This window comes from Scyliorhinus canicula, chromosome 10, assembly GCF_902713615.1.
Source record: "Scyliorhinus canicula chromosome 10, sScyCan1.1, whole genome shotgun sequence".
NCBI classification, from domain to species: Eukaryota; Metazoa; Chordata; class Chondrichthyes; order Carcharhiniformes; family Scyliorhinidae; genus Scyliorhinus; species Scyliorhinus canicula.
The window spans coordinates 15,219,736-15,247,310 of record NC_052155.1 but is presented as its reverse complement, the minus strand read 5'-3'; the positions used below and the strand labels follow the sequence as shown (position 1 = coordinate 15,247,310).

The following is a 27,575-nucleotide window of genomic DNA, read 5'->3' as shown; positions in this document are numbered from 1 at the left end:
TCTCCGCTGATTCCCGGGTGGTGGAGAATTCGGACCATGGTGGGTGCCAGCCACGGGCGATTCAGGGACAATTCCACCCCTGGTGACTATAACTATTGGGCAGCCATAGACCAAAAAGTCTGGGTATTTTCGAGGAATTATTTGTTAATTTTGATTGTGTTGCAACTCCAGGTCATGTGAGACTGGAATTGACTGTGCTCCAGCCCAGGGTACTGAACTGTTGTTCTTGCCGTAGCTATGCCACTGACTGAATAGCGTATGACGGAGACCTCACGGTGTAAAATGAACATGGTCTGGTCAAAAATGTGTCATTGTTTTTTTAAGAGCCAACTATGAAAGGGTTTTTCTTATTTATGAACAGCTGGAGATGAGTCATCTGTATTACGCTTAATCTGCCAATCAGTATTTTCACAGAATCTCAGAATTGTTTCACAGAATTAGGCCAATTGGCCCATTGTATCTCTGTAAATGAGCACTGTGCCAAGTGGCATTCTCTAAGTCACCCTGTACCGCTCCCTTTTCAAATAACAATTCAATTTGCTCTTGAATGCTGAGATTGACCCTGCCTCCACCACACTCTCAGGCCGTGCATTCCAGATCCTAACCACCTATTGCGTGAAAAGCTTTCTCCTCATCTCTCCATTGCTTCTGTTGCTAGTCACCTTAAAGCTGTCCCCTCCCATTCTCAATCCTTGCATATCCAGTCTGTTCAGACCTCTCATGATTTTGAACACCTCCATATGATCTCCTCTCCACCTTCTCTTCCCTGAGGAAAACACTCCAACTTCTCAAATCTCTCTACGTAACTGAAGTTCCCCATTCCTGGGACCTGACTCGAAAATATTTTCTGCAGTGTCTCCGATGCCTTCACACCCTTCCCAAAGTGTGGGTCCAGAACAGGACGCAATCCTCCACTTGCCGCTGAACCGGTGTTTTATCCGTAGCCTCTGACATAACCTGCACGGGACTTACGAAGGGGCAATAATGAAACTTCCTGTGAACCTCACTGAATAATGGCTCCCCATTAAAGCAGAACCCTAACCCATGTATAGCTAAACTTCTGTGTAAGTTTGACCAGTTTGGGACTGACAGAGAGGAGAGACCTGACTGGGATCGTTCATGCTGTGTAAATAATAGTTATTGCAATAAATCTTTATTTCTTTTAACAACTTGGTGTGGTCTACTAAAGCTTCCTTGCTGTTATAGCCCCTGTTAATAAAACTTAGGATGCTGTATGCTTTATTAGCTGTGCCCCCAATCTGTCCTGTCATCTTCAATAACTTATGCACATAATCACAGAGGTCCTTCTGCTACCGCATCCCTTATAGAATTGAACCCTTTAATCTTTCTCTCCGTGCTCTACCTCCCAAAGTGAATCTCTTCACTCTTCTCTCCGTTGTATTTTACCTGCCACTTGTCTGCCCATTCCACAAACTTATCGATGTTCTTTTGAGTTTTTACACAACTCACCTCATAATGCTTTCATATCATCCACAAATTGTGAAATTGTGCCCTCTACACTCAGGCCCAAGTCATTAATATTTTACAATTTTAGTGAAAGCAGGACACCTATAAAATATTGTGAAGATGGCACCAAACATAAAGTTGTTCACAGCATGTGCTAGTTCAAGCTTACCAATTTTTGTCTCAAAGCCTTCCCCAGTTGACATGTTCCTGAACAGTGTTCACGCATTATTTAGAAATAGTCATAGGAACATAGGAATTAGGAGCAGAAGTAGACAATTCAGCCCCTTGAGCCTGCTCCGCCATTCAATCAGATCGAGGCTGATGTCTTCCTGGTCTCCAATCCACATCCCCACCTGTTACACATATCCCTTCAACCTGTTCTTTATCAGAAATATATCTATCTCCTTGAAATCATTTAATGGTCCATCGCACTATGGGGGCAGCCAGTTCCACAAATTCACCACCCTTTGCCAGATGTAGTTCCACCTCATCTCAGTTCTAAATCTGCTGACTCTCAACCCAAATCCGTGACCTCTGGTTCTAGATTGCCCCACAAGGGGGAACATTGGATCTACGTTTTACTTTATCAATCCTTCATCGTATTTTATACACCTTGACCAGTTCCCCTCTCAGCCTTCTAAACTCCAGCGAGTATAAGTCCAAACTTTTAAATCTCTCCTCATACGTCAACCCTTTCATCCCCGGAATCAATCTGGTGAACCACCTCTGAACTGCCTCCAATGTCACCGCATCCTTCCTCAAATAAGGAGACCAAAACTGGGCACAATACTCCAGATGTGGGGTGGGATTCTCCGATCCCCGCCGGGTCGGAGAATCGCCGGGAGCCGGAGTCAATCCCGCCCCCGCCTTGGGCAGCACGGTGGCTCAGTGGGTTAGCACTGCAGCCTCACGGCGCCGAGGTCCCAGGTTCGATCCCGGCTCTGAGTCACTGTCCGTGTGGAGTTTGCACATTCTCCCCGTGTTTGCGTGGGTTTCGTCCCCACAACCCAAAAAATGTGCAAGCTAGGTGGATTGAACATGCTAAATTGCCCCTTAATTGGAAAAATGAATTGGGTACTCTAAATTAATTTAAAAAAAAAGAAAAAAAAAGAAAAAAAAAAAAAAATCCCACCCCACCATGTCCCGAATTCTCCAGCACCGGAGATTCGGCGGGGACGGGAATAGCTCCGTGCTGGTCGGCGTGCCCCCTCCCGGTGATTCTCCGGCCCACGATGGGCCGAAGTCCCGCCGCTGTAATGCTTCTCCCGCCGGAGTGGATCAAACCACCTACCTTGTGCAGTTCTGGTCACCTCATTCTAGGAAGGATGTGGAGCTTTGGAAAAGGTGCAAAGGAGATTTACCAGGATGTTGCCTGGAATGGAGAGTAGGTCTTACGAGGAAAGGTTGAGGGTGCTAGGCCTTTTCTCATTAGAACGGAGAAGGATGAGGGGCGACTTGATTGAGGTTTATAAGATGATCAGGGGAATAGATAGAGTAGACAGTCAGAGACTTTTTCCCCGGGTTGAACAAACCATTACAAGGGGACATAAATTTAAGGTAAATGGTGGAAGATATCGGGGGGATGTCAGAGGTAGGTTGTTTACCCAGAGAGTAGTGGGGGCATGGAATGCACCGCCTGTGGAAGTAGTTGAGTCGGAAATGTTAGGGACCTACAAGCGGCTATTGGATAGGTACATGGATTATGGTAGAATAATGGAATATAGATTAATTTGTTCTTAAGGGCAGTAGCATTGTAGATAGCACAATTGCTTCACAGCTCCAGGGTCCCAGGTTCGATTTCGGCTTGGGTCACTGTCTGTGTGGAGTCTGCACATCCTCCCCGTGTGTGCGTGGGTTTCGTCCGGGTACTCCGGTTTCCTCCTACAGTCCAAAGATGTGCAGGTTGAGTGGATTGGCCATGATAAATTGCCCTTAGTGTCCAAAATTCTATTATCTATGATTAACCTGAGACAAAAGTTTGGCACAACATCGTGGGCTGAAGGGCCTGTTCTGTGCTGTATTTCTCTATCTATCTATGTATCTTACCGGCGGGAGCAGGCGGCGCGAGCGGGCTCCGGGGTCCTGGGGGGGGGGGGGGGGGCGCGGGGCGTTCTGTCCCCGGAGGGTGCCCCCACGGTGGCCTGGCCCGCGATCGTGGCCCACCGATTGGCGGGCGGGCCTGTGCCGTGGGGGCACTCTTTTCCTTCTTCCTTCACCATAGCCTTCACCATGGCGGAGGCGGAAGTGACCCCCTCCCATGCGCGGGGATGTCAGCAGCTGCTGACTCTCTGGCGCATGCGCGGACTTCAGACAGCTAGCGTGGCGCCAAAGGCCTTCCACGCCAGCTGGCGGAGCACCAACCACTCCGGCGCGGGCCTAGCCCCTCAATGTTAGGGCTTGGCCCTTTAAAGGTGCGGAGACTTCTGCCCCTTTGAGGGGGCAGACGCCGGAGTGATTCACGCCACTCCATCACGCCGGGACCCCCCGCCCCGCCGGGTCGGGGAGAATCCCGGCCGTGGTCTCACCAATACCCTGAACAATTGCAACAACACTTCTCTACTTTTATACTCCAGCCCTTTTGCAACAAATGCTAACATTTGTCTTTTTAATTATGTGCTGCATACCGACTTTCTGCGATTCCTGAACAGACACTCAGATCCCTCTTCCCAGATGCATTTTGAATCTGCATTTCATTTAGATACTAACTTGTCTTTCTGTTTTTTCACCAAAATGGATAACCTCACATTTACCTACATTAAATACCATCGGCCAAATTTTTCCCCAATCTCCTAGCCTATCTATATCCATCGGTAAAATCTTTATCTCCTCTTCACTGCCTGCTTTCCCACCCATTTTAGCAGCATCCGCAAATTTTGTATGTCATGGAGGGCACCCCCCAGCCGGTCCCCACCACGTGGAAAATGCCAGCCTGGCACCCTGGCATTGCCTCTGCCAGCTGGAAGTGACACCTGGGCACCTTGGCAGTGCCAGGGTGCCAGGTTGGAAGTGCCAGGGTACCACCTTGCCCAGAGGGCAAGCAACTGGGGGTCTCTGATCCCCTGGGAGACCAGCCCAGTTTTGGGAAGAGGAGGACAAGGATTCTCAAATGGGCGTTTGCCACCTGCCCACCTCTATTTGCAAACACACAGAGCCTGTATATGCCTGTTTCACGCACAGCCCGCAATGTTTACCAATATGATTTTCTATCTGAAATACGTGCATTCACAGGCAACCTTTAAGGTGTAGGCACCCAATTCACGTCAATGAAAGAAGCACAGGATCGAAGAATTTCTCAACTTGAAGTGCATTTCCAGCACAGAACCTGACCCATTTACAACTGAAAAGGAGGACAACTTGCTGAAAGTCCCCAAAAAAATTAACAGTCGATCAGGGACAGGGGCTTACTACAATTAACGTAAGTACAGCATCGTAACGGGGAAATTAAGGGAACTAATGAGTGGTTTCCATTCGAGAGTGTTAAAGGAAATAGGGGAGCACATTGTAGATGCCCTGACTATAATCTTGAAAAATAAAATGAAAATTGCTTATTGTCACAAGTAGGCTTCAAATGAAGTTACTGTGAAAAGCCCCTAGTCGCCACATTCCGGTGCCTATTCAGGGAGGCTGGTACGGGAATTGAACCATGCTGCTGGCCTGCCTTGGTCTGCTTTAAAAGCCAGCTATTTAGCCCAATGTGCTAAACCAGCCCCTACCTAAACCAGAGTTCTCTAGATTCAGCAGTAGTCCCTCTGGATTGGAAAATTGCACATGTCACTCCAATTTTTAAGAAGGGTGAAAGGGGGGAAACCAGGAAATTACAGACGAGTTAGCCTAACATCTGTGTTGGGGAAATTACTGGAGTCCATAATCAGGGATCGGGTAACTGAACACCTCGAAAAATGTTGGTCCATCAGGGAGATCCAGCATGAATTTGTGATGGGAAGGTCACGCCTGAATAATCTTACTGAATTTTTTGAAGAGATGGCTATGGCAGTGGACAGGAGAATGTCCATGTATGTCATTAATATGGACATCCAGAAGGCATTTGATAAAGTCCCACACAAGAGGCTGTTAACTAAGGTTGAAATCCACGGTGTTGAAGGCAAAGTATTGACATGGTTAGGAAGTTGGTTGAATGGTAGAGAGTGGAGATCATGGGTAATTACTCTAATTGGCAGGAGGTTGATGTGTTGTGTATGCTGGGTCTTCGTGGACTGCGTTTGATGCAGTGTAGAGAGAGGCAGGCTTCCAACCTTGAAGAGATGCAACATGATTTTATTGAACAACTAACTATAATACATGCTTAACTGTGGGTTGACACTATGCTGACTTGACTGGAGACCTGAGGCTAACCTGACCAGACTAACTGACTACCAGATGGTGTTTGTACTAGTTGCTGCTCACGAGCTCTGACTGTCTCAGAGGCTGGATCCCAAGAGAGCGGGAAAACTAGTGCCCTCTGGCTTTATAGTGGTCGTGTCCTGTCTGGTGATTGGCTGCTGTGTTCTGTGTGCTCACTGGTCATCCTGTGTGTCCATCATATACCTGGATGTATATTATGACAGAGGTGACTAGTGTAACACAGGGATCTGTGTTATTATTCACACTATTCATTAATGACTTTGATGATGACATAGAAATTACTATATCCAAATTTGCCGATGATACAAAATTAGGCAGCATTGTAGACAGTCTAGATGATAGCATAAAATAGCAAGGAGATATTGACATACTAGGTGAATGGGCAAAATTATGACAGATGGAATTCAGTGTAAGTAAGTGTGAGGTTATCATTTTGGACCAAAAAATAAATAAATAAAAATAAATAATTGTTATTGTCACAAGTAGGCTGACAGGGGCTGGTTTAGCACAGGACTAAATCGCTGGCTTTGAAAGCAGACCAAGGCAGGCCAGCAGCACAGTTCAATTCCTGTACCAGCCTCCCCGAACAGGTGCCGGAATGTGGCAACTAGGGCCTTTTCACAGTCACTTCATTTGAAGTCGACTTGTGACAATAAGCGATTTTCATTTTCATTTCATTTTCACATTAACACTGCAATGAAGTTACTGTGAAAAACCCCAGTCGCCACATACCGGCACCTGTTCGGGTACACTGAGGGAGAATTCAGAATTCTCAGCTGGTACGGGAATTGAACCCGCGTTGCTGCCCTTGTTCTGCATCACAAACCAGCTGTCTAGCCCACTGAGCTAAAGGGTAGAGCAGAGTACTTTCTAAATGGGAAGAGGTTAAGTACAGTGCATGTCCAAAGAGACCTGGGGGTTCAGGTACATAGAACTTTAAAATGCCAGGAATAAGTGCAGAAAATAATCAATAAAGCTAATGGAATGTTAGCATTTTGAGTTGAATTTAAATTCCCAAGATTTGAACTCATGTCCCAGAGTATTAGCCTGGGTTGTGGTTTCTAGTCCAGTGGCATTATTACGACAAAAGAGGACTGGAGTACAAAGGCACAAGAGGTTATCCTGGAGCTATACAACACCCTGGTTTGACCCCACTTGGAGTGCTGTGAGCAGTTCTGGGCACCACACCTTGGGAAGGATATTTTGGCCTTGGAGGGAGTGCAATGTAGGTCTACAAAAATGCCACCTGGACTACAGGGGTTAAGTTACAAGGAGAGATTACACAAATTAGACCTTAATTTATAATGTTAAGGGGTGATCAGATAAAAATCTTCAAGATATTAACAGGAAAAGACAGGGTAGATAAAGATAAAGTACTTCCACTAGTTGGAGATTGCAAAACTAGGGGATGGTCTAAAAACTAGGGCTAGACCGTTCAGGAGAGATGTTTGGAAGAACTTCTTCATCAAAGGGTGGTAGAGGTTTGGAACTCTCTCCCACAAACAGCAATTGAAGCCAGATTGGTTGTTAAATGTAAATCAGAGATAGATTTTTGTTAAGCAAAGATATGAAGGGATAGGGGCCAAAGACAGGTATATGGAGTTAGGTCACAGATCAGCCATGATCTCATTAAATGGCGGGACAGGTTTGAGGGATTGAGTGGCCGACTCCTGTCCCTATGTTCCTATGTTCTTATGTTTCTATGAGATGATTGGGGTAAAAATCAGTCTTGGATGCAACCAACCAGCTTCTTCACTCCACACAATTTTATTTCTCACTGTCTTGTGGTACTGATTTAATGATTTGCCATGAATGTGGAGATGATGCGGTAGTCAAAATGCCACTGGACTAATAATCACAAGCCCAGGCTAATATTCTGGGGACATGGGTTCAAATCTTGGGAATTTAAATTCAATTATTCCAAAAATATGAATGTAAAGCTAAGCTCAGTAATGGTGACTATGAAAGTACCATCATTTGTCGTAAAAACTCATTTAGTTTGTTCATGGTCTTTCGGGAAGGATAAAAGCCATGATTGAATGGCGGAGCAGACTCGATGGACCGGGTGGGCTAATTCTGCTCCTATGTCTGATGGTCTTATATCAAACAGCTGTACTTGGTCTGGCTTACACGTGACTCCAGACCCTCAGCAATGTGGCTGACCCCGAACCGGGATTTCCTGCTCCCGTTCACGGCCGGTCGGGTTTTGCGACAGGGGTTGGACAATATGGTGGAGAAAGCAGCCATTGTCTTCAGCGGCCTCAACGTCGCTTTTCCCGCCCACCATTGGCCTTTGCCAATCTCCGGGAAAATCTCGCCCGTTGAGTTGAAGGGAAAATAGTGATGGACAACAAGCGCTGGCTTTGCCAGTGATGCCTACATCCCGTGAAACACGGCAGATGAGTATTACTCGCCCTCTGAAATGTCCTTGTGTTCACCACCACTTTCTCAACAGCAATTAGGGCTGAGTAACAGATGTCAGCCTTGTCAGTGATGCACCAAATTGAAAAAAACATTTTTAACATCCCAACATATCCTTCAAATGGGTAAGACCACAACAAGTGCAAACACAAGACCTGAGAGCAGGGGTAGACCTTGCTGCCTGTTGAACCTGAACTTCCCCAGCAATTGGGGGCACATTTCCCCTTAACAAGGATGAAGTACTCTGTAAAAGAACCCTGACTTTGATGTAGGTCAGTGTGGGTGGCCTTCGGGGAGAGGACTAGAAGTTTTCATGGTTCTGTGCACACCATAATAAACCAGTCGTTCATTTCTACCCTCCCGTGTGTTCCTGTTGTCTCTCCCATTGGGATTATACATTTCAAGGAGATCGCTTTTCATCCTTCTAAACACCAAAGAATATAGATCCAATTTGCTCAGGATTTGACAGGATAACTCTCCCACCACAGCGTCAAAATTAGTGAACATTTGCTTTGCGCCACCGTGCTAAAAATCAAGATCTGGTTTCGTTTTGGGTTCACATGTCATGAACATTTTTCTTTTACCCTCATCAGCTTGCTCTAAAAACTTGAAGCCCTCCCACCTGAAATGATCTGAGGACTGTCCCCATTTTCTTTTCACTAAATAATTACCCACTTTGCTTGAATAAGCCATTACAGTTTCTGCTTCCACCATTATCTCTGACAGGGCATTTTATATCCGTGAAAAGAATCTCTTAATCCCTTCAATTGTTTTGACGATCATCTTACACCCGTGCCTTCTACTTACTTCCAGTTTGCTCATTGAAGTGGTAATATTTTTATTATTCTTTGGAATGTGGGTGTTGTTGGCAAGGGCTGCATCTGTTAGCCATCCCTAATTGCCCTTGAACTGAGTGGCTTGCTGGATTATTTTGGAGGGTAATTAAGAATCCAAAGGGGCATGTAGACTGGACCAGGTAATGGCAGCCGTGGCGAGATTCTCCGTTGCCCCAACCACGTGTTTCTCAGCGACGCGCCGTTCGCTGGCGGTGGGACTCTCTACTCCCGCTGCTTGCCAATGAGATTTTCCATTGAAGCCACCCGGTGGGGGGGTCGGAGAATCCCGCCCGTTATGTCCGCCCAAAGGATGGGGTCCACACCAAGTTACGAGGTTAGCCAGGGGATTCATTTCTATGTACAAGCAGAGAGTCCAAACGAGGGCTACCCAACCGACTGAGTCCTGCCAGCATATTTTATACCGGAAGCTCGCGGTAGCTCCGCCCCCTTAGTGGAGGGAGCTCGTATTCCCCTGAGGATTCTGGGAAGACCTGCCGACGCTGTGGGCTTCATCAGGACCTAGTTACACCATTAGCCTCGGTGTTGGGTGAAGCCAACACAAAACCACCATCTCCCCATATATCATCAGTCTATCCACAACATTTCACAACTCCATCAGATCGCTTTCTTGTCAAACCATTCATGGAGGAAGGCGGCCATAGTGACACAGCAACAGAAACAGGAAATTCAACCCTTCAAACCTGTTCATTCGTTGAATGGATGACTTGTGTCCCCGACCTAATTTACCCACTTTGGCTCCACATCTGATCATAAACTAGCCTGGAAAAATAAATCCATTAATTTCGGATATTGAATTATTATTGTGCTCGGTGAACTGCTTTTGTGGGCGAGAGTTGTCATCCCAGTTGTCTGAAGCAGTTGTCATTCCTTCCCTCTCCCCTCTGCACACCTTTCGCCTTTTAAGGGGAGCTTCAATTCCCTTCATAGAATCACTAAATCTACATCCACCACACGATCAGGCATTGAATTGTAGAATATACCAACCTGCTGTGAAAACTAATTCTCCTCCTCCCCTCCCCCAGCCCTGGCTATCTTTCCAATTATTTTGCATCACTTTGTAACTGACCAGCAGCAATTTCTAATTCATTAAATTATTGCAATGACTTGAAAGTCTCAGTTTTTCTAATCTCTCCTCATGGATAAGGCCTCATCTTTTTTACTGGCTGCTGGATACTGGCATTTTCACGAAAGCAGTGTACATTCTTTCAAGATACTTCAGCCAAATGTTCCCACTGATACGGGCAGCACGGTAGCATTGTGGATAGCACAATGGCTTCACAGCTCCAGGTTCGATTCCGGCTTGGGTCACTGTCTGTGCGGAGTCTGCACATTCTCCCCGTGTGTGCGTGGGTTTCCTCCGGGTGCTCCGGTTTCCTCCCACAGTCCAAAGATGTGCAGGTTAGGTGGATTGGCCATGCTAAATTGCCCCTTAGTGCCCAAAATTGCCCTTAGTGTTGGGTGGGGTTACTGGGTTATTGGGATAGGGTGGAGGTGTTGACCTTGGGTATGGTGCTCTTTCCAAGAGCCGGTGCAGACTCGATGGGCCGAATGGCCTCCTTCTGCACTGTAAATTCTATGATCTCATTATGGGGTGACCTCATCACACAGTTAAGGCAAAAGAAAGGTTTGCATTCATACAGCGACAACCTCAACATATCCGAAAGAGCTTTCAAAGCAGTGAAGGACTTTTGAAAAGTAGTGAAGTGAGGTGAGATTGAATGTCCTTGATATCAAGTCTGCATTTGGTAGAGTGTGGCATCAGGGAGCCTTTGTAAGATTGGAGTTAATGGGGATCTGGGAGAAAACTCTGTGCTGATGGATTGATACCTGCCACAAATACCATAAGACCATAAGACATAGGAGCAGAATTAGGCCACTCGGCCCATCGGGTCTGCTCTGCCATTCAATCATGGCTGATATTTTCTCATCCCTATCCTCCTGCCTTCTCCCCATGATCCCTGATCCCCTTATTAACCAAGGGAGCTGGTTGCCGTCTCAGTCCCAGGGCATCACTGTAGGAGTTCCTCAGCGTAGTGTTCTAGGCCCAACCATCTTCAGCAGCTTTGTCAATGACTTTCCCACCATCGTAAGGTCAAGAGTGATGACTGAATGTTCAGCACTGTTCGCAATTCCTCAAATACTGAAGAATCCATGTCAAAATGCAACAAGACCCGGACAGTATCTAGGCTTGTGTTGGGAAGTGGAAAGAAACATTCATAGAACATAGAACATAGAACAGTAGAGCACAGAACAGGCCCTTCAGCCCTCGATGTTGTGCCGAGCCATGATCACCCTACTCAAACCCACGTATCCACCCTATACCCGTAACCCCCCCCCCCCCCCTAACCTTACTTTTATTAGGACACTACGGGCAATTTAGTATGGCCAATCCACCTAACCCGCACATCTTTGGACTGGAGGAGGGAACCGGAGCACCCGGAGGAAACCGACGCAGACGCGGGGAGAAAGTGCAAACTCCACACAGACAGTGACCCAAAGTTGGACTCGAACCCAGGTTCTTGGAGCAGTGAGACAGCAGTGCTAATTATTGTGCCACAATGCCGAGCTGCTTTGTCCTAGATGGCGTCGAGCTTCTTGAGTGTTGTTGGAGCTGCACTCATCCAGGCAAGTGGAGAGTGTTCCATTACACTCCTGACTTGTGCCTTGTAGATGGTGGACAGGCTTTGGGGAGACAGGATGCACGTTATTCACTGCAGGATTGTTAGCCTCTAACCTGCTCTTGTAGTCACAGTATTTATATGGACAGTCCAGTTGAGTTTCTGGTCAATGGTAAATTAGGTAGATTGGCCGTGCTAAATTGTCCCTTCGTGTCACCCTTCATGGGGGCATCACCGGGCAGCACGGTGGCCTAGTGGTTAGCACAACCGCCTCACGGCGCTGAGGTCCCAGGTTCGATCCCGGCTCTGGGTCATTGTCCGTGTGGAGTTTGCACATTCTCCCCGTGTCTGCGTGGGTTCGCCCCCACAACCCCAAAAAATGTGCAGAGTAGGTGGATTGGCCACGCTAAATTGCCCCTTAATTGGAAAAAATAATTGGCTAATCTAAATTTATAACAAAAAAAAAAAAAAAAAAAAAAAATGGGGGCATCACAACAGTCGTGCCTGAAAGTTTGCAGGTTTGGGCCACGGAACGGAACTGGCGGCCGGGTTCCCAACTCAGGATTGAAGATCTTTGCCTCCGACAGTGCAAGCGCTGCTTCCATACTGTATGGTGAGTGTCAGCAGCTGAGATTTCATGCTCAAGCCTTGGGAATGGGACATGAAAGCACGACCTGCTGACTCAAATCAAGAGCACTGCGGTGTAAGCTACAGTGGACAACACCTCAAAATGGATGGCATCGAGAAAACATGTGGAAAAGTCGAAGCCGCATTCTCAAAAAACAAACCGGCACGCTGAATTTTTGCGACACTACTTTTTGGGGTACTGGCTTCTGGGCCACATTTGGAGATGCGTAATTGAACAATTTTCCGGATACACACTGGGAGTGGATAAGGGGATTCTTCCTGTTGCCGTGAAGCACATTTACAGCTAATGAGTTTGAAGTCGGACGTTTCAAAGTCAATTTGCTGCGTTGATTGGGAAGTGGTTCCTCTCAGGAAGCTTCCAGATCTCTGCGAGGCTTCAGCAGCAGAATTCAGTCATCGTGATTGAAAGGATTATAGGGACTCTGTGTCAGGATCGGCGCACGGTGGAGTAACAGAGGTATTTCAATGGGCTTTGGTCCCAAATTTATCAAAAATGGTAACAGTTCTGCCAGCCAGCAAACAATCAGGGAATAGCAACTGGTTTTAATTTTGTCTGACAAACGATGAATTGGGGATTTGGAATGGATAGAAAACCTCTTCAGAAAGTGTGCCATTGTCGCAGTCGAAAATAAATTGGGCTTTTTTCTTTCAGGGGCAGAATCCGCGACCTGTGCAGATAGGGAAATACACAATAAGGTAGGACACTCTGAACGTAACGCTGCTCATTATTCCACTTACTCCGTGTCAGGTTTTACTGATGGCTTTGGGATTATCAAGCCGCCGAGAGCACTTGGGGTTGATTTGATGTTTCTAATTCTTGGTTAAACAGCATTTTGCTATAAATAGTGCGACACAGAAGTGAAACAAGTACGCACTGATACCTTTGGTTAACAATACTCTCTGATTAGGAGAGAAATAGGAAAATCAGCCAAATTTGTATATGTGCATATTTTCTGCCTTGCTGAGTGATTCCAGATTATGTAGTGCCTTCAATATGGAAAATCCGCCCCAAAACTTCACCCAGGTATAATGGATGATGAAGCAATAGAGCAGGAGCAGAATGCCGGAACAAAGAGGTTAGTTGGGTCTTCATAGAATTCCCACAGTGCAGATGGAGGCTGTTCGGCCCATTGAGTCTACACCGACACTCTGAGAGAGTACCTTAAGTGGGGTCAGGCCCCCAACCTATCCTCATAACCCAGTAACCACGGTCAACCTTTCTGGACACTAAGGGGCAATTGATGGTGGCCGATCCACACGAACCCGCACATCTTTGGACTGTGGGAGGAAACTGGAGCAGCCGGAGGAAACCCATGCAGACTGCAGACTGCGGGCAGGAAGTGCAAACTCCCGACATTCACCCGAGACCGGAATTGAATCCGGGCGCTGTGAGGCAGCAGTGCTAACCACTGTGCCACCGTGCCGTCCATAAGGGCAAATACCATTGTTGGGTGAAAGAGATGGTAATTCACAAAATCCCAGGTATTGTGGGGACAGTGGAACTTCAAGAAATTACAGAATTACAGTTTAAGGATGAGGATGGGCAGAACAGTAGCACAGTGGTTAGCAGAGTTGCTTCACAGCTCCAAGGTCCCAGGTTTGATTCCCGGCTCGAGTCACTGTCTGTGTGGAGTCTGCACGATCTCCCCGTCTCTGCGTTAGTTTCCTCCGGGTGCTCCGGTTTGCTCCCACAGTCCAAAGATGTGCAGGTTAGGTGGATTGGCCATGATAAATTGCCCTTAGTGTCCAACAAAAAGGTTAGGTGGGGTTACTGGGTTACAGGGATAGGGTGGAGGTGTGGCCTGAAGTAGGGTGCTCTTTCCAGGGGCTGGTGCAGACTCGATGGACCGAATGGCCTCCTTCTGCACTGTAAATATTATGATTCTGTGAGAATTTTAAATCAGAGGCACTGGGCGCCAATATTGGGTCAGAAAGGACAGTGAATGTGGCCAGTTGTGGAATAGGATATGGGTAACAGTGATATGGATCAGTTGAAGCTTATAGGGCATGGGGAATGGGAAGGCAGCCGAGAAACCATTGGAATAATTGACTCTGGCAGTGACGCAGGCATGAATGAGGGTTTTAGTAACTGAGCCAGAGATGGTGTAAGGTGAGGAAGAAGAGGAGGCAAAGGATTCATCCCCAGAGGACCCCAAAAATAATGGTGTCAGGACTGGAAGAGAAAACATTCCAGGAGATACTTTCAGAAATATTTGGATGTTGCACAGCAAACCTGAACTATTTCAGATGACTGTATATTGATAAGGACAGATTGAGTTCCAAGGGCGGAGCTCACTTCTGATGGTCAATTAGGAAATTATGGGTGGACACTTATCAACGCTAAAGATTTTTGGAGCTTGGGGCCAAAAGCAGGTCTTGAACCCACTGCTAATGCCTGGCCACCCACCTGTGTGCTTACCAGAGATTCCGTCCAATTAAAGGGAACAGTTGGCTGGGCCAATGGGAGGACCAGTGGTGTTAACCTGCGTTGGGTGCTACTGTAACAGGCAGGGGAACATGGCAAATTGCAAATTATTGTCTTTAAAGTGATTCACGGCCACAGATGGTAGGCCCATGTTAGAGACGTGGATGGCTTTATGGGGGGGACTGAAGCTACAGCAGTGGCTACAGGATGCTTTTCTGGGCGCCAGGTTTGCAGCAGGTAGGCCCCCTACAGGGTCCGACCGGGTTTCACCCATATCCCACTGGTGTCTGCAATCTGGCCCTAGTTATCCAAATAATTAATTAACTCTCCCTTACTCTTCCTCAAAGTAGTGCCACGGGAACTTATATGCCCGCCTGGGAGAGCAGAAGTGGGGCTCAGTTCAATATTTCATCTGAAAGGCGATACCTCTGAGGTTATATTCTACGACACGGGTTATGGATTCCGCTATTTGGACACACTGAAATGAAATGAAAATCGCTTATTGTCACAAGTAGGCTTCAGTGAAGTTACTGTGAAAAGCCGCTAGTCGCCACATTCCGGCGCCTGTTCGGGGAGGCAGGTACGGGAATTGAACCGTGCTGCTGGCCTGCCTAGGTCTGCTTTAAAAGCCAGCGATTTAGCCCAGCGTGCTAAACCAGCCCCAATGTCCAATATCCAATCCGTCAAAATTGATTTTTGCAGGAATTTTGCCTGAATGCTTCGGGCACTAGTGTTTGTTCACTGAATCCGGAGGAGGCATTGCTGATGGCATTTCTCTTGCGCTCTTAGGTGTCGCTGATACACAGTCCAGTTCTCACTGCAGGATATGAGTGCAGTGACTAAAACTGCTCCGTCGACCAGGACTTTGATTGACTTGGACGTTTCACTGCCGCACTTTGCAGGAAGCTGAGCTGGGGCAGCAGGTCCAAGGTTGCATCTCTTCGTCAATGGTGACCTTTTGGGAGAGTCGGCTGCCAAGATTATGGGAAGGGTTTCACATATTGCAGATTCTCTCCTCCAACATCTATGGGAGGTGCAATATTTGCCTGGCCAGGTGTAGATTGATACATCAATTTTGTTTTGGCAACATTCAAACTTCCTGTATGCGGAATTGAAGAGATCAAGAGTGGATTACAAATCTACTGTAGAGGGAACTGTGGCCTTGCGACCATCGGTAAATTGTAGATCATACCAGTGGCACGGTTGCTAGCACTGCTGCCTCACGGCGCTGAGGATCAGGGTTCAATTCCAGCCCCGGGTCAGTGTCCGTGTGGAGTTTGCACATTCTCCCCGTGTCTCACCCCCACAACCCAAAGATGTGAAGGACAGGTGGATTGGCCACGCTAAATTGCCCCTTAATTGGAAAAAGGTTTTTTAGGGCGGCACAGTAGCACAGTGGTGAACACTGTTGCTTCACAGCGCCAGGGTCCCAGGTTCGATTCCCGGCTCGGGTCACTGTCTGTGCAGAGTCTGCACATTCTCCCCATGTCTGCGTGGGTTTCCTCCGGGTGCTCCGGTTTCCTCCCACAAGTTTTGAAAGATGTGCTGTTAAGCGAATTGGACATTCTGAATTCTCCCTTTGTGTACCCGAACAGGCATGGAATGGGGATCTTCACAGTAACTTCATTGTAGTGTTAATATAAGTCTACTTGTGACACTAATAAAAAGTATTATTATTATTATCTCTGGTGGTCAGTTTAGTTTTGGTATGGAGGCGACTGAGGTTAAAACATTTTCCGTCGAGGTGGTATTTAATATTGACAGTTGACTTTGAGGTAAATAGCCACTGTCAGGTAGATAGCAAATAATATTGGGGCTATCACACAGCCTTGCTTAACCCCAGTCCAGATTTTGAAGGTATTGTTTTAGATCTCCCACTCTAGACACTTCCAGTCCTACCCTCATGAAGCAATTACAGGATTGTGATGAAGTTGCTGGAACACAATGCATAGAGCGTTAGGATTTACTGAGTCAAATGCTGTGGTCATGTTGATTAATGAAATTAATCATCCCTGTGTTGTTATCGACATTTTCTTCGATTTTTTTGGACCGAAAGGATCAGGTTGAAGATAGAGGAAACACCATATTGAAGATTTCACTGGATAGTCTACAGCCACACTGGGCGGGATTCTGCGATCCTGAGGCTAAGTGTTGACGCCGTCGGAAACGCCGTTGCGTTTCTCGACGGCCTCAACACGGCCTCAGGATCAGCAATTCTGCCCCCTACGCGGGGCCAGCACGGCACTGGAGAGGACCACACCGCTCCAGCTGCCGATCCCTGTATGAACTGAGCGCCGCGGGGTCCGCGCATGCGCAGTGGCACCGGCATAACCCGCGCATGCGCAGTGGTTCCCTTCAACGCGCGATGGCGAGATGGGATTCTCCAGCCCGGCCCCAGGCTGAGAGAATCTCGCCCACTGCCTCTGGGAGAATTTACTCAGACGGAGGGATTGGAGCTTCAGGAGAATGTGTGTCAGAATGTTCCCTGGTATGGATCAAGAGGGAAATACCTCGATAGTTTCTGCAGCATGATTGATCTCCCTTCTTTAAGATAGCTGTAATTGTCACATTCCTGAAGTCCAGTAGGATGAGTGCATGGAGACTTGATGTGAGTAGACGTCCTGTGAGGATGATGCTGAGCAATGTCAGCGAGACATTGACAAGTTGGCCAAATGGGCAGACACCTGGCAGATGAACTTCAATGCAGCGAAATCTGAGGTAATGCACTTTGGTGAAAGAAACATGGGAGGACAGTATCGGCTTAATGGCACAACTTTAAGGGGAGTACAGGGGCAGAGGGACCTGGAGGTTCAAGTGCATAATTCTCTGAAGGTGGCCAGACAAGTTGAAACAGTTGTTAAAAAGGCTTATGAATAGAGGCATTGAGTAGTAATAATAATCTTTATTGTCACAAGTAGGCTTACATTAACACTGCAAAGAAGTCACTGTGAAAATTTCCTAGTTGCCACATTCCGGCGCCTGTTCAGGTACACAGAGGGAGAATTCAGAATCCAATTCACCCAACAGCACGCCTTTCAGACTTGTGGGAGGAAACCGGAGCACCCGGAGGAAACCCACGCAGACACTGGGAGAACATGCAGCCTCCGCACAGACAGTGACCCAAGCCGGGAATCGATGATGGGAACCTGGAGCTGTAAAGCAACTGTGCTAACCACTGTGCTACTGCGCTGCCCTTTGCTGCTATCTTGCGTGCTTAAAAGGGACTCGGTATTAATGAGACCATTGGAGTTGAAAATGTACTTTGTAATCCATGTTAATCTTAAATCTGTGTATTTGTTAATCTGAGGTGGGTGGATGTAAAGGAGTTCTGTTTAATAATCCAACCTTTCATGTTTAATAAATGTTTTTTTCCTTGTTGTTGAAACAAATTAATGGTCCTGTGACTCTGTTCCGCCACGATTTATTAAAAAAAAGGTAAAGGTTACACAACCAGATTCCCCGTCGGCGGGTTCCTCCGTTTCACCAGCAGCACACTCATGCCCACTGATTTCCCGATGGCGTGAGGGCGCCCACAATGGGAAACCCCATTGGCCGGCTGCCAGGACGGAGGGTCACGCTGCCAGCGAGGGTGCGGCGGGGTGGAGAATCCCGCCCATTGTCTTTTGAGCCAGGGTGCCATTCTGGAATCTTCCTGTCCAGTTATAACATCATCTGGGATCATAACATCACGCTGTACCCACTTTTTTAGCAGGAGGACGCCATTTGCATTTGCTTTTCCCATCCCGTTTTTAAAATTCGGTTAATTTTGGTTGCAACTTCTACTTCGCAATTGGCAACAAAGCACCAGAAATAGGTCATTCTGGGCCCTTAAGCCTCGCTCTCCATTCAAGGGTGATTTCTCCCATCATTCCGTAACCCTTAACATTCTTAATAGGCGGGCCATTTTATTCACTCTTTTCAAAAATTCATTTTTAAATTAATTCTCAGAATGTGAGTGTCACTCTGGAGAGACCTGCATTTGTTGCCCATCCCTAATTCCCCTTGACGGCGGAGAGCTGCCTTCTTGAACCACTGCAGTCCGTGTGGTGCAGTTACACCCACAGTGCTGTTAGGGAGGGAGTTCCAGGGTTTTGACCCAGTGACAGTGAAGGAACGGCCAATATATTTCCAGGTCAGGGTGGTGAGGGGTTACAGCACACCACTCCCATCCAGCCTATTTGTATGCCTAGATCGCTTTCAGTCTAATACTCGATAACAACAACAGCTTGCATTTATATTAGGTTAGGTGAATTGGCCATGATAAATTGCCCTTAGTGTTGGGTGGGGTTACTGGGTTATGGGGATAGGGTGGACGTGTTAACCTTGGGTGGGGTGCTCTTTCCAGGAGCCAGTGCAGACTCGATGGGCCGAATGGCCTCCTTCTGCACTGTAAATTCTATGAAATTCTATGAAATCAATATAGTGCCCTGAAAGGTAGTAAAATGTCCCCAAGTGCAGTGCTGGAGTGCAATTGGTTGCATATTGACATCAAGCTTCATGAGGTGACATCAACACAGGTAATCATAGATTTGGTGAAAGAGGTCATCGACTGGAGTAGGAAGAGGACATTTTCAATGCTCGTTAAGTACAGTAACATCTCAGGTGGAGGACAATTCCCCTGCTTTGTACCTAACGGAATAGAGTATAAAAGTATGGCAATGTTGATGCAACTGTACAAGGCAGTGGGGAGACTGCACCTGGAGTAATGTGTATAATTTTGGTGCTCTTATTTGAGGAGGGGGGTAGTTGCATTGGAGACAGTTAGAGGAGATATTTGTCATATGAAGAGAGATTGCGTAGTTTCGGCCTATACTCTCTTGAGTTTCGGAGAATGAGAGAAGATCTAATTGAGGTACATAAGACGATAAAAGGTATTGACAAAATAGACGTAGAGCAGATGTTTCCTCTTGTGGGGCAACCTAGAACGAGATCATAGTTTTAGGATGAGGGGTAGCAAATTTAAATCAGAGGTGAGGAGAAATTACTTCTCTCAATGGGTCCTGAATCTGTAGAACTCACTATCCCATATTGCGGTGGATGCTGGGAAATTGAGTCAATTTAAGGAGGAGATAGACAGATAGTTAATTAGTAATGGATTGAAGGGCAGGAAAGTGGAGTTGAGGCCGAGATTAGATAAGCCATGATCACATTGAATGACTCAGCAGGCTCGAGGGACGAACAAAGCAATGCCAGAGGCAGCGGAGATCGCAGCAGCCTTTATTTTCTGATTGCCTTGGGGCTCCCCGTAAGCTGTTAGCAGCAACGTAGAGTCTCCCACATCACCGCATCATTATGAACAATCATTGCAAAGGCAATGCTGACATTTGCTGGATGTACAGAGAGAATAGTGGTACTACTATTTGATGTCAGTTCACTGCACGCACCAATATTTGGTAACAGCGGGAATGTAAACATCTGGGGCGGGAGACTCCATCCCGCCGCACCCGTTTTCTGGTGCGACACGCCCCCCGCCAGCAGCGGGATCCTCCATCCCGGCAGCCTGGAAATCCGCGGCCGTGAGTGCGCTGCCGGTGAAACGGAAGATCTTGCCGATGGAGAATCCCGCCCCCTGGTTTCTCGGAAGAGAAACACTGAGGAGGAAAATGCCACCTGTGACACCACCATCAAACTCACTGCGTTCTAGCTCAAACAACGTTTTCAGTACGCGGAGCGGTGAAGGAAGCATGCATCCGCTCGGGAAGCCCAGCTTTCAACGTCATGGTGGTGAGTGGCCCTCACAATGTAGTGAGGCGATCTCACAAAGCAGATGCCAAAAGGAGGTTTCCACGAGTGATTGGAGATATTATTGGGCACCTTGAGGACCCTGATAATGGAATGTTTGTGACAGCTGGGGAGGCACTGGCATCGTGGTATCATTGCTGGGCTCATTATTCAGAGACCAGGGTAATGCTCTGGGGACCCGGTTTCGAGTCCCACCACGCAAAAGGTGACATTTAAATTCAATAAAAATCCGGAATGAAAAGTCTAATGGTGACCATGAAACCATTGTCAATTGTCACAAAAACCCATCTGGTTCACGAAGGACTACTGTCCTTACCTGGTCTGGCCTACATGTGACTCCGGATCCACAACAATATGGTTGACTCTTAAAGACCTGCAGGGATGGAGGAATAAATGTTAGCCCAGCCAGTGTAGCCCACATCCCATGAAGCAGTCCGTGTGCAAATGCAGCTCGACCTGGACAACATTCAGGCTTGAGCTGATAAGTAGCAAACTAACATTCAATGGCTTCACCAGGCATGGATCCCCCACTAACAACATCCTTGGGGTTATCTTTGACCAGAAACTGAATTGGACCAACCATTTATGGCTACCAGAATAGGTCAGACGCTGGGAGTAACCCAGTTCCTCCGTCCCCAAAGTCTGTCCACCAGCTACAATACACAAGTGCAATGGAAGATGCCCCACTTGCCTGGATGAGTGCTGCTGCAGCAACACTCAAGAGGCTCAACACCATCCCAGATGAAGCAGCCCGCTTGATTTGCACCCTTTCCACAAAAAAAAACTCCCTCCATCACAATGATAGCTGTTTATACCAGCTACAAGATGCATTCCAGCAACTCATAGAACCACAGAATCCCTACGGTACAGAAGGAGGCCATTCGGTCCATCGAGTCTGCACAGACCCCAGAAAAGAGCACCCTACCTCAATCCACTCCACCACCCTATCTCCTCAGCCTCACCAAACCTGCACACCTTTGGACACTAAGGGGCAATTTAGCATGGCCAAACCATCCAACCTGCACATCTTGAGACACTAAGGAGTAATTTGGCATGACCATCCACCTAACCTGCACATTTTTGGACTGTGGGAAGAAACCGGAGAACTGGGGAGAAACCCACGCAGACAAGGGGAGAAAATGCAAACTCCACACAGGCAGTCACCCAAGGCTGGAATTGAATCCGGGACCCTGGCGCTGTGGGGCAGCAGTGCTAAACACTATGCCACCGTGCTGCCCCACCAAGACCCCTTTCACAGGACCTTACAAATCCACAACCTCTACCACCTGGAAGGACAAGGGAGGCAGATGCATGGGAACACCACCACCTTCAAGTTTCTCTCCAGGGTACACGCCATCCTGACCTGGAACTGTATCACCGTTCCTTCACTGTGGCTGGGTTAAAATCCTGGAACTCCCTCCCTGACAGCAGAGTGGGTGTACCTACTCTACATGGACTGCAGTGGTTCAGGAAGGTGGCTCATCACCACCTTCTCAAGGGCAATTAGGGATGGGCAACAAATGCTGGTCTGACCAAGGATGCCCACTTGCCATGAACGAAAAAATAAAAGACACCTGAAGAGATCACTGCCTCTGCAGTCAATCCATCCGTCCTTTACATCAGCAACCTTACCTGGATCTTCACCAGCCTTCATCACTGTTTGTACTGCTGTCTTTATTTATCTAGGGCCCAATTCAGCAACCCCGTTGCGCCCAGGTGCAATGGGTGAATCGTGTTAGAGCCCCAAATCGTGCTCCGTGCCAGGCGCCGGTGTGATCATGGGTCACACGACTTGCTCTGCCTGGCGAAATCCAGATCTGCATATTGAAATGTGCCATCGGCTCATTTAAATACCTGAACGTCGGATTCACCCAGTGCCCGGGACTCAGCTGCCACAGCTGCCAGACATCGCCAGGGTGCCCTTTCGCACTGGTCCAAACAAATGTGGGCAAGGCACATCGGCACCTCGGGGAGTCTCGCAGGCCACTGGAGACCCGGAGGTGGTCGCGGAGAGGCCAGGGAACTACCCTTGCCAGCCTGGAACCCTGGGAGTGCCACTCTGGTTCGACAGCAGGAAATGACACTTAGTACGGCCTCACCGGGTCAAACTCCCCAAGGCCAAAAAAAACCCGGAAAAGTGCCGTTGAATAGAGAGGTGCTGCAGCCACCGAGATACACTCCGCTAAACACGGCCGACAGCAGAATCACGGCCTTTGTCTTCACTGTACTCATCCTGCCGTTATACAAATGAAACTGTCAACAGTCGCTGCAACTCCCATATCACCATACTTTATTATGTGTAATGTGAAGTGTCTTTGAATTAAATGCTTCCTCACAATTTCCATGTATTGTGTTGCACACCTAATTGTGTCTCCCCCGCTTTCCGGGCCATTTTTGTATAATCGCGAAGCCTCGTGAATGGCAGAATCCCCTGGAGAGATGTTCCCTACTGCACAGAATGCTGCATTGTCATTTACATCTGCAACAGCTCAAACCCTCTTCAAGTACTCCTTTAAGAGCTCTCTGCTTTCACTGAACCGATCTCCTCCCCTTTGCAGCTACACTAACGAGTTAGTGCTTCGTAACGATATGGCTAACAGCTCTTTGCTTTTTTTTTAATGACTCCAGCAGCCACATTATCGGTGGTTAAGCCTCTAAGATCCAGATCAAGGTTTTATCATCTGGTCCCTTTGTGCTTAGACATAAAACCCGATCACTTAAACCGCAGAGCCTGAGCCCCTCGAAGTTAGGCTTCGATCCTGTCCTTTGCTGAAATATGGATTGTTAAAGATGTGTAAGATTAAAAGAAAAAGCCTATAATACTGGCAAACCTGAGGATTTTAGAATACAGCAAAGGAGGACCAAGAAACCAAAAAGGGCAAATAGAATATGAAGGGAAACTAGGAAATAATATAAAAACAGACTGTAAGAACCTTCTATAGGGATGTAAAAAGGGAATGTTTGGCTAAGACAGATGTGGGTCCACTATAGACAAAGTCTGGGGAATTTATAATGGGGAATAGAGAAATCGGCGAGAAACAAAATTATTTCTTTGGGTCTGTCTTCACTGAGGAAGATATAAGGGACGAAGGAGGATGACGAATTGAAGGAAATTATTATTTGTAAGGTAGTTGTTTGGGAAAAATTAATGGGACCAAAGGTTGATAAGTCACCAAGACCTGATCTTCTACATCCCAGAGTGTTGAAGGTGGTAGCTACGGAGATGGTGGATGCATTGGTGATCTTCCAAAAGTCTATAGATTCTGGAAATGTTCCTGCAGATTAGAAGGTAGCAAATGTCACCGACAATATAAGAAAGGAGGAAGAGCAAAAACCGGGAAACTACAGACCTTATTAACCTTATATCAGCAATAGGGAAATTGCTAGAATGTATTATAAAGGATGTGATAGTTGGCCACTTGGGTAAGAATGGCCTGATTGAGCATAGTCAATATGGATTTATGAATGGGAAAATAATGTTTGATGACCTGTTGGAGTTTTTTGAAGATGATACTAATAGAACTGATAAAGGGGAGTCAGTGGACAGAAACATGGAAAATAGGAATAGGAGGAGGCCATTTGACCCTTAGAGTCTGCGCGCCATTCATTATGATCATGGCTGATCATCCAACTTAATCCCGCTTTCCCCTGGAGTCATTTGATCCCCTTCGCGCCAAGTGGTATATCTAACCGTTTTTGAAAGCATACAATATTTTGGTCTCAACTAATTCCACAGGCTGACCACTCTCTGGATGAAGAAATTTCTCCTCATCTCTGTCTGAAATGGTCTACCCCGTATCCTCAGACTGTGACTCCTGGTTCTGGACACCCCCACCATCGGGAACATTCTTCTTGTATCTACCCTGACTGGTCCTGTTAGAATTTTATAGGTTTCTATGAGATGCCCCCTTATTCTTCTGAACTCCAGCGAATACAATACTAACTGACTCAATCTCTCCTCAAATGTCAGTCCCGCCATCCCAGGAATCAGCATGGTAAACCTTTGCTACACTCTCTCTGGAGAAAGAACATCCTTCCTCAAATAAGGAGACCAAAACTGCACACAATATTCCAGGTGTGCCCTTACCAAGGACCTGTATAATTGCAGCAAGACATCCCTGCTCTTGCACTCGAACCCTCTCACAATGAAGGCCAACATACCGTTTGCCTTCTTTACCACCTGCTGTACCTATCTGCTTACCTTCAGTGACTGGTGTACGAGGACATCCAGGTCTCGTTGCACATTCCCCTCTCCTAACTTATGGCCATTCAGATAATAGTCTGCCTTCTCGATTTTGCTACCAAAGTATATAACCTCATTTTTATCCAAATTATACTGCATCTGCCATTCATTTGTCCACTCACTCAACTTGTCCAAATCACACTGAAGGATCTTTACTTCCTTCTCACAGCTCACCCCTCCACCCTACTTGATAATATACTTGGACTTTCAGAAGGTTTTTGATAAAATCCCCCACATGAGGTTGGTTAACAAAATTAAAGCATATGGAATAGGAGGTAGTATACTGGCATGGATTGAGGATTGGTTAACGGGCAGAAGACAGAGAGTAGGAATAAACACCCCTTCCTCACTTCGGCACACTGTAAATAGTGGAGTACCACAAGATCAGTACTTGGGCCCCAGCTGTTCCCAGTATACATCAATGATTTGGATGTGAGGACCTAATGTAATGTTTCCCAGCCCTCTGGTGACACAAAGCTAGGTGGGAATGAGTGTTGCGAGGAAGATGCAAAGCAGCTTGAAGAGGATTTGGACAGACTTATTGAGTGAGCAAGAACACGGCAGGTGGAATGTAACGTGCAAAAATGTGAGGTAATCCATATTGTAAGAGGAACAGATGTGCAGAATATTTCTTGCATGATAAGAGATTAGAAAGTATAGATGTACAAATGGTGTCATCGTCAATAAGCTAACATGCAGGTGCAGCAAGCTAATAGGAAGGCGAATGGAATATTAGCCTTGATCGTAAGAGGATTTGAGTAGAGGAGTACTGAGGTCTTGCTTCAGTTGTATAGAAGCTTGGTTAGACCGCACCTAGAGTATTGTGTGCAATTTTAGTCCCCTTACCTCAGAAAGGATATTTTTGCCATGGAGCGAGTGCAATGAAAGTTCACCAGGCTTGTTCCGGAGATGGTGGGACTGTCTTATGAAGAGAGATTGGGCAAACTGCATTCTCGAGAGTTTCGAAGAATAAGAGGTGTTCTCATTGAAACCTGCAAAATACTGAAACGGATAGATAGGTTAGATGCAGGTCCATGTTTCTCTTGGTTGGGGTGTCTAGAACTAGGGGACACAATTTGATTGATTGATTGATTTTGATTGATTGATTTATATATTGTCACATGTACAGTGCAAAGTATTTTTCTGCGGCCAAGGGAACGTACACAAAAAGTACACAGTAGACAAAACAAATAACTGACAGAGAACATTGGCAAATGGCACATCGACAAATAGTGATTGGTTACAGTGCGGTACAAGGGCCAAAAAAAAGCAAAAGCAAGAGCAGCATAGGGCGTCATGAATAGTGTTCTTACAGTGAACAGATCAGTCCGAGGGAGAGTCATTGAGGAGTCTAGTAGCTGTGGGGAAGAATCTGTTCCTATGTCTGGGTGTGTGGGTCTTCAAACTTCTGTATCTTCAATTTAAATTTCAATCTCAAGATAAGGGGGAGCCACTTAGGACCGAGATGAGGAGACATTTTTTCACAGAGAGGGTTGTGAATCTTTGGAATTCTCCATCCCAGGGGACTGTGGAAGCTCAGTCACTAAGTATGTTCAAGGCAGAGATTGACAGATTTCTAAATCTTATTTTCAGTTATCACTCGCTAACGGGTATGATTGTCCACCTGAGATATTCCAAGTTAAAGTCCAACAGGTTTGTTTCAAATCACTAGCTTTCGGAGCACTGCTCCTTCCTCAGGTGAATGAAGAGGTGGGTTCCAGAAACATATATATAGACAAAGTCAAAGATGCAAGACAATGCTTTGAATGAGAGTCTTTGCAGGTAATTAAGTCTTTACAGATCCAGAGAGTGGGGTAATCCCAGGTTAAAGAGGTGTGAATTGTCTCAAGCCAGGACAGTTGGTAGGATTTTGCAAGCCCAGGCCAGATGGTGGGGGATGAATGTAATGCGACATGAACCCAAGGTCCCGGTTGATGTACTCGTGTGCGGAACTTGGCTATGAGTTTCTGCTCAGCGATTCTTCATTGCCGCGCGTCCTGAAGGCCGCCTTGGAGAATGCTTACCCGAAGATCAGAGGCTGAATGCCCTTGACTGCTGAATTGTTCCCCGACTGGAAGGGAACATTCCTGCCTGGTGATTGTCGCGCGATGTTCGTTCATCCGTTGTCGCAGCGTCTGCATGGTCTCGCCAATGTACCACGCTTCGGAGCATCCTTTCCGGTAGCATATTCAAAGCATTGTCTTGCATCTTTGACTTTGTCTGTTTATATGTTTCTGGAACATACCTCTTCATTCACCTGAGGAAGGAGCTGTGCTCTGAAAGCTAGTGATTTGAAACAAACCTGTTGGACTTTAACCTGGTGTTGTAAGACTTCTCACTAAGATATTCCGTGCTGCTGATCATGGGTTCTGTGGGTTCTCACATGACTGATAATCCTGATTCTAGAGCTGCATCTTAGACTGCACACTTGACAGGTGTTTCTAGAAGGTGGTCCTTGGTCTCTAGACCACTGGTAACCTGGATTTTATGACCACAGGTAGATGAGCCTGTTATCCAGCCAGGTTAATAATATTTTAATAATCTTTATTAGTATCACAAGTAGGCTGACATTAACACTGCAATAAAGTTACTGTGAAAATCCCGCGTCACCACAAAATCGAACATGGGACCCTGGCGCTGTGAAGTAACAGTGCTAACCACTGTGCTCCCGTGCCGCCCTGTTGGGATGGAACAGACTGTTTTTACTCCACCTATTGTAGCCACTTTCCCATACGGGATGAGCCGAGTGAATCCTGAAGAGGGCCGCTCAGTCATGGAGAAAGTTGGCAAAA

At 46.9% G+C, this 27,575-nt stretch overlaps 1 protein-coding gene across 3 annotated transcripts in view; it reads left to right on the top strand.

Moving 5' to 3' along the window:
- The window catches only part of cdh7a (cadherin 7a), a 355,342-nt gene that overhangs the window by 90,096 nt on the left and 237,671 nt on the right, over positions 1 to 27,575 (top strand). The window contains exon 2 of one of the 3 annotated variants that reach the window (XM_038808623.1): positions 13,026 to 13,069. The exons of the other annotated variants lie outside the window; for them this stretch is intronic. The gene's annotated coding sequence lies outside the window, so the exon portion shown is untranslated. The remainder of the gene's footprint in view (positions 1 to 13,025; positions 13,070 to 27,575) is intronic. 3 annotated transcript variants of the gene reach the window in all.